The sequence below is a fragment of the Athene cunicularia genome (assembly GCF_003259725.1).
Source record: "Athene cunicularia isolate RWA chromosome 4 unlocalized genomic scaffold, athCun1 chr4_part3, whole genome shotgun sequence".
Taxonomy (NCBI): domain Eukaryota; kingdom Metazoa; phylum Chordata; class Aves; order Strigiformes; family Strigidae; genus Athene; species Athene cunicularia.
The window spans coordinates 12,899,576-12,906,873 of record NW_020799100.1 but is presented as its reverse complement, the minus strand read 5'-3'; positions in this window follow the sequence as shown (position 1 = coordinate 12,906,873).

Genomic DNA, 7,298 nt, shown 5'->3' with positions numbered 1-7,298 from the left:
TCTGAAACTGATAAGAACCTTCCCAAGATGATAAACACATTTTTTTCTGCTGCTCAGAATACAAACAATGCCTCCTTCTTTAAAATGCTCCACACCCAGATTTCCAGACAGACAGCAGTCCTTATAACAATAAGCAGCAGAAAGGTTAAGCCATCCAGATGAATAAGGAAAGTTTATTTATAGGTATACTTAACAGGACTAACATACTCCTCAAATTCACCTTCAGACACTTTGCACAAGTCCGCACTGAACCACAGAGGTGATACTCCTACACTATTTGCCACTTTCAGCTGGCCTAGTCATTGCTTGGTAGAAATAGACCCTGGGAACAATTTTTGAGCATAAGAAATCCATTTCAGCACTCCCTCCCAGAGGATAATGCAAGCAACAATTAGCCTATGAACTTGTCACGTTACTCGTGTGCTCTACAAATATCTGTTTTCAATAGTGTATTCCTTAACACTGCTTTTAAACTTTGGGTGCAAGAGCATTACGATGCAAGATAAGACTCTGACAAACTTAATGGTGATAACATTGACCAACAAAACGGTCTTAAAGAGAACAAGTATTCTGTGGATTAAGTCAATCCCAAACCATTGGTATGTGGTTGGGACAGATAACGCAGACCCTTCTGCAGGCCCAAGAGTCTGCAGTAAGACCACTCACTTGCACGTTCTCTTTGGAAGCACAGCGCTTGCCCTGTGTGTTCAAGGTCCTGTCGACTTTCATCAGCTCTGTCCAAATCCCCCTGACAGAACAGCTCACAAATTCTGGCAAAAGACCCAAAACTTCTTAGGATGTGTAAAGCTAAGGACTGCCGTGGTCAGTCAAAAAAGAAAGACTATGTATTTGAATATCCTGTTCCTAGTCACACTGAGATGGATACCTGGGGAGAGAGTATAAGAAACATAACTAACAGGATGTTCCTCTTCAGCACATCCCCCAATCAAGCAGCAATCAGCTGCGCAAGAACTGCTTGGCTTAAGTTGAACTGAGACTGTCGCTGTTAAGACTGCCTAATCCCCCTTTGAACCAATTATAGTTTGGGCCTCCAAAAATTCCAGTGGCAATACATTCTGCAGCCTAATATTCAGTTTTTTAAAGTATTTTACTTTTGTTTACTTTAAACCTGCTGCAGCAGAACTCCATGACAAGGCAATACAGAGCAGATGAACGCTGACTTTTGATGTTATTTATAAGAATCTGGAAAAGCCGATGGAGTTAGAGTTGAGGCTGGACCCAAGCTGGTGATGCTGACAAGCAGTTTGAGTGGGAAAGCAAGGAATGGCCCTGTCCATCACTGCAGTTCTGTTTCCCTGACAATGAAGTCGTTACAATGGCTTTCAACTGCCAGCTGATGAGGATGTAGAGGGCAGCCCTCAGGATGGGAGAGAATGATGTTTTCCAGCTCCATGGGTTGCTCTGAAGTCAAACTCAACCTGAGGGAATTAGAGCTACCCAGCTACAGCAGGGTAAGAAACACTACTACTTCTGTTTGCTCCAGGCGTTCAGATTCCTCTGGGCTTTCTGCTGAGCTTCACAGTGAGTTAAGCTGCCAACTGAACGTGCACTTTATCTCTGGTTAAGTCTCTTCTCCCTTTCTCCAAAAGAAGAAAAACAGCTTATTGTTTCTGGCAGATGCTGAAATGATCAATGCAAGTCATCAACTTTTTTATTCCAGGACCATCTAATGCACAGCCCAGTGTCTGTGCTCTGGTCACTGGTCTGCTTGAAATTTTCCTCTTTTTCCAGTCACATGCCTGGCAGTGAGGAGAGTACGCTGGAACATGACTTGGACAAATAAAGAGGAGGCAGTGTGCTGAAATTCTGCAGATATGACTGCTCTACTGGACATTTGGAAAGTCCTTACTTAGGATACCACAGTGTCCTCCCTGGAGTATTCAGTAATAGATACTCCTGGGAAGATCAAGTTCAAGGAGCAAAGTCCCTGGACAACAGTCTGAAACAGAGTGCTTCCCAGGTAGCATGAAACAGTTTTCAAAGAAGTGATAGGATGGCTGAGGGTCCTCCCCGAGCACACAGAACTGGCACAGAACCTAACAACGACCATCAAATCCAACACAGGTGACTACCAGACCTGACCTGCCCTTTCTGCCAAAGAGGGGGCACATGGATCTCTGATCAGACCTGGAAGCTCAGAGTGACACATCTCTGCCGGGACACTCAAGTACACCAAGTGACTGCCTGGGACTTTATCAAGTTTATTAAAGACATCAGTGGTGCTGTAACTGCACAGATCTTCCACATACCAGTGTCCTCATAGAACTATTAGCAGGGGAATATGCGGTCTACCTACAAAAATTAGCAGCTACCATCAAGCATTTAATTAAAATCAGACAGGAAGAAAGAAATACTGTTGTTACTCCCTCTCAATGAAGTGAATACCTCAGAAACCTCTACTACCCATGAAACAGCACAGCCACACAGTTACTGCTTTCCCCTAGCAAAGCAACTGCTTGGGTACCTGTCCTAGACTTTTGTTCATGGATATGGATGTAAGGCTTTTGAAGGCTCAAGGATTTAGCTTTTTCGCTATTAGAGATCACTTGAAATATGAAAAGCATTAACTAATAACTAGAAAAATTAAGACACTTAAATCAACATTCAGCTAATTCCTACCTACGAGTTCTCTAAGACCTGAGTACAGCTCTGGAAGAAGTTCCTATTTTTAGTGCCAAATTTTAGAATAAACAGTAACACCCAACCTAGTATTTCTCAACAAAAACAGTGGTCGATACACAATCAATAAGACATTAAGAAAATAATATAATGTCCTACCAGAGTGGTTTCAGTCAACAGATCTTCATTAACAATATTATACCTTGAGTGACAAACATGGCAAAAGCCAACTTCATTGCTGTGTCTTATTTGAGTTTATGTGGGCAACTGATAGCTTTCCAGATTCAACCACTGCAAACATTTATTACTGATTGGTTAACTCATTTTAAAGCAAATGAATTTATGAAGAAACACCAGTAAACTAAGCATACTTCTAAGGACCAGGTTTCAGTCCAGATTCTCCAGAAAGGATTTTGTTATTCACCAGTGGTTTTGGAGAGGTAGTTCTCTGAGCTCGCACCTGGTAGCCCAAATTCCACCTTCAAAGAGCACAAAGCCCATTGGTGACATTCAGGCCAGTGCTGGTTGCACACAGTACCACATTAGACCATTACTGTCTCAATCTCAGCTTCTTCATGACAGATACAATCATAGAATCACAGAATCATCCAGGTTGGAAAAGACCCTTGGGATCATCGAGTCCAACCATCAGCCCAACTCTATGGAGTTCTCCCCTACACCACATCCCCCAACGTCTCATCTAAATGACCCTTAAACACATCCAGGGATGGTGACTCCACCACCTCCCTGGGTAGCCTATTCCACTGCCTAACCACTCTTTATGTGAAATATTTTTTTTATAATGTCCAGTCTAAACCTCCCCTGTTGCAGTTTAAAGCCATTTCCCCTTGTTCTATTGCTAATTACCTGTGAGAAGAGACCAGCACCAGCCTCTCTACGATGTCCTTTCAGGTAGCTGAAGATACTGGAATAACTGAGATGTTCCAAATTAAAAAAAAATATATATCTGACACAATAATGCAAGAATCCCACTGCTTTAAGAATCAACAATGGTTCAGAAAACACCTTCCAGTGATAAACCTCTTTTGTTCATTAAAAAGAAATGGGGACACCTGACCCATCTCAAAAAAAACCCACAAGGTAAGAAGATCTACAACAGAGGACTCTTCAAGGGATCCAGACAAATGCACACAAGGACTCAAAATCTGGAAGTCAAAGTTGGACAAATCCAAAACCAGCTACTTCCAGATCAACACTATAGATGATTACTTAAATAACTGACCCAGGGATATGCACACCCTCTGTGACTTGGAGATTTTACAACAGCATTCAGTGATTCTGAGTCAGCTACAGCTCCTGCAGATGTCACTGGTCATGTTCTTCAGCTTGTGCTTTGCAGGCAGGGCTTGGTGAACAGTTGTCTCTTCTCATCACCAAACCTGTTATTGGTTCTCCCAGAGTGCAAACAACAGTAGTGACTAGAACTGTCATGTGTGACTAGAACTGTCCACACAACAGGAACTGATAGATGGAGAAGGGAAGGGCCTTCCCAGAACATTACCAGCAGCCCCAAGGCTCCAGCAACGGTTTTTCTAACAGTCCTAAAGCCAGGAGGTACCCCGACCACCGCTAAATTTTTCTACAACAGGAGCACCAGCTTAGGATGCAGGTCTCAAACTTATCACAGCAGTCACACAGAATCAAGAAAGCCTGAACCCTCCAACACAGAGCAGATGGTGCTGCAAAACACCTGGTAACACGTCAAAGGCAGAAATGACCAAACTAGATGTTGAGCTTACATCCAGAAACTTCACCTCAGCTTCAAGAAAGTGCAAGAGGAAGGACAAATTTCAGAAATCTTCTTGCAGAATTGTCTGGAATCAGGTTTACTAGGAGACTCCCTGCAACACTTCAAAGGTACTTGGCAAAATTCCTTGGATCTCAGCATTATTTGCTGCTGATGCAACACCTCTGTACTGGTAGTAAACTCTAAGACAACCAACAGGAGCAAGCTCATCCATCCAGAACGCCATCCTGGCAGCAGTTTGAAGCTGATTGGATACCCTCACACCCTTTTGTAAGACCAGGATCCCTCCAAGCACTAAGTGCCAAGGCTTTGCAACAGAGAAAGAAGCAACAAGTCTACATACACTCTAACTCAACTTGCTTTGTTTACACGTGTTAAGACAGAGGTCTTAGCAGCAACGCCTGCTGTCTGGAGAGCAATTCTGCTTCAAGAACCAACTCCACTCAGATCAAGTCAGAGAGAAAACTCTCCTGCTGCTTGTACAGCTTTGTGTCTACAGCATGAATAAGCAACATTTCTTCCAAGGCTCACCACTCACCACATATCAACATCTCACAGAATAGTGTTATGCAGAGGGGAAGTGAATGGGGGTAGAAGAGCTTTGGCAGTACTATCTGAAGCACAACAAAAAGGCGTGGAGGTGCACGGCATCCGCTGAAACTGCCCTAATGATATTAGGACCCTGGTTAAAAGACAGAAATAGGCAATAGACCTGGAAGTGGTCAAAAAAATATGTCCTCCAGGTCTCTACCTGTCACCAAAATGCTTCAGGAGGGTGTAAGGCCACCTAACACAAAGTCCTGGTCACCTCCCCCAAGCAGCCACAGCCAGCTGGAGAGGAAAGGTGCAGGCAGAGCAGGTGACTCTTCAAAGGAGAGTGCTGCAGCCTGGAACGGGCCATGGACTACCCAACCCTGGAGGTCCTCAAACCAAAGCTGGACAATGCCCTGAACAATGCAGTCTCATGTCAGCTCTGCTGTGAGCAGGAGGTCAGTTGGACTAGAGACCTCCAGAGAGCCCTTCCAACCTAAATCTGTAGTTGTTTGAATAAACATCACTGCACAGGGAAGAGAGAGAAGACAAGAGGGCAGAGCCTCGGGGAGGATATATCTTTGAGGGCAAAACATCTAATTTTCCTTAAGTGGCCTTAGAGCCAGAATACTGGAAGCACAAGGTGAGCAGTCTCCTCAGCCGCACTGACAGTCCCAGATCCCTCTGCAAGGTGCCTGCCGCCAGGTTCCTGAAAAGGCATTTAAGTGTTAGGATGCTTCACTGCACATGCAGCTGTACAAACTGGCCTCGGGTAATGCTGGGTTGAACAGACACCAGTGTCTCACCCAGCGTAGTGACCGACTCCTTTCTCTTTACACTGCTGAGGGCTGAGCCAGCAGAGCAGGCTTACGGGAAACGGCCACAAGACACCACCAGAGCCCACAGCCAGCGGGACTGGTGAAGATGGTCGCAAGCCCTGCCCTTTCCTGACCTGTGCTGCCAGCAGAGGAAGAAGTCAATGCTTAAAACACTCTGCCAAGATCAAAGCCAACATTCATTGTCACAGTTGTAGCCTATTCCGTATTTCCCTTGGATTGCTTTTACCATAACCCGTCTGCACTAGAGGCTTCTGCTGGCACACCTGTGTCCATGAGGGTCACGCATCCCAGCATTACTGACCATAAAGCATCCATAAAAGAAATAACACAAGTGGCTTTGCTCCCACAGTAAGGCCATGGTCTCAGCCTCAGCCCCTTGCTCTGGCTGTCAGAGCTGTGGAGGAACCTGGTATGACTTACTGTCATCCTCGAAAGCAAAGGCACTTGCAGCAAGGAGGATGTAAGCAGGTATGGAGTGAAACAGAGATTGTGCAAATATGCATGCTGGGGCTGTAAGCTGCAGGTTGGCCATTACAGGCAGCAGCTCTGTAGGCTGTGGCTATTCCTTTAGTAAAGCTGGGTTGGCAATAACGACAGCTACACTCTTATCACCAGCTCTGATCCCAGGACAGGCAGGGTTAGGCAAGAAAATGCAGATTAAACGTTTTCTTGGGGAATGCAGCAGCAGTGAGAGGGAGAAGTTACAGCCTAGAACAAGAGCCATAGCTGAAGCACAGCAGGAGGAGAAAGGAAGAGCACAAACAAAGCAGCTCTCATCCTCATCAGAAAGAGACTCCAGGAACCCTTCCCCAGCACTCAGCTGAGCATCCTATCCCCGACCATCACCTGACACAGCCCATGTCCAGTGCTGCCTCTGCCCACACGAGCATGTCTGACTGCCAGAGCCTTTTCCCGTGCCAGGCACATGCCACAGCCAGCTCCCAGCCTCGCCAGTGCATACCCTCCCGTCTGGGGCCAGTCCTGCCTCCACCTCTGCAAACCACGCATGAGGTACTGCTGCTCCCAGGACACCTCGCTGGCCACGGCCACGCTGCTCACACGCAGCCCGGCTTGGTGAGGCTTCGGCAGGTCGGGGCTTTGCCCCCCTTCGGCGGCACAAGGCAGCTTCAGCCCCACGGGGCTGCACCTTTCTCTCACAGGGCCTGATCCTTGAGAGCAGCGCACGATGTCCGGGGACCCAGACACACACTCCAGGCCTCAGGGGGAGTCCCAAGCCCTGCCCTGGTCCAGACCCACCCCACCCGCAGAGGGGGAGGTGGCCAGAACGGGCCGGCCAGTTCACAGCCCAGCAGCTGCGTTTTTCTCGAGCTCCTCAGACTTCGTCCCTATGTGTGGTGACAACAGCATAAAGGCTGCGTCGCTCAGAGCCTCTGCCCGAGATGCAGGGAAAGGCGAGCCGGGGGGGCTGGATGCTGGGGCAGCAGCTGCACCCCAAGCTGGGGGTGGGGGGGTGCCAGGGGCCAGCCAGGACCGCTTGTGGCCACCCCGCAGCAGGGACA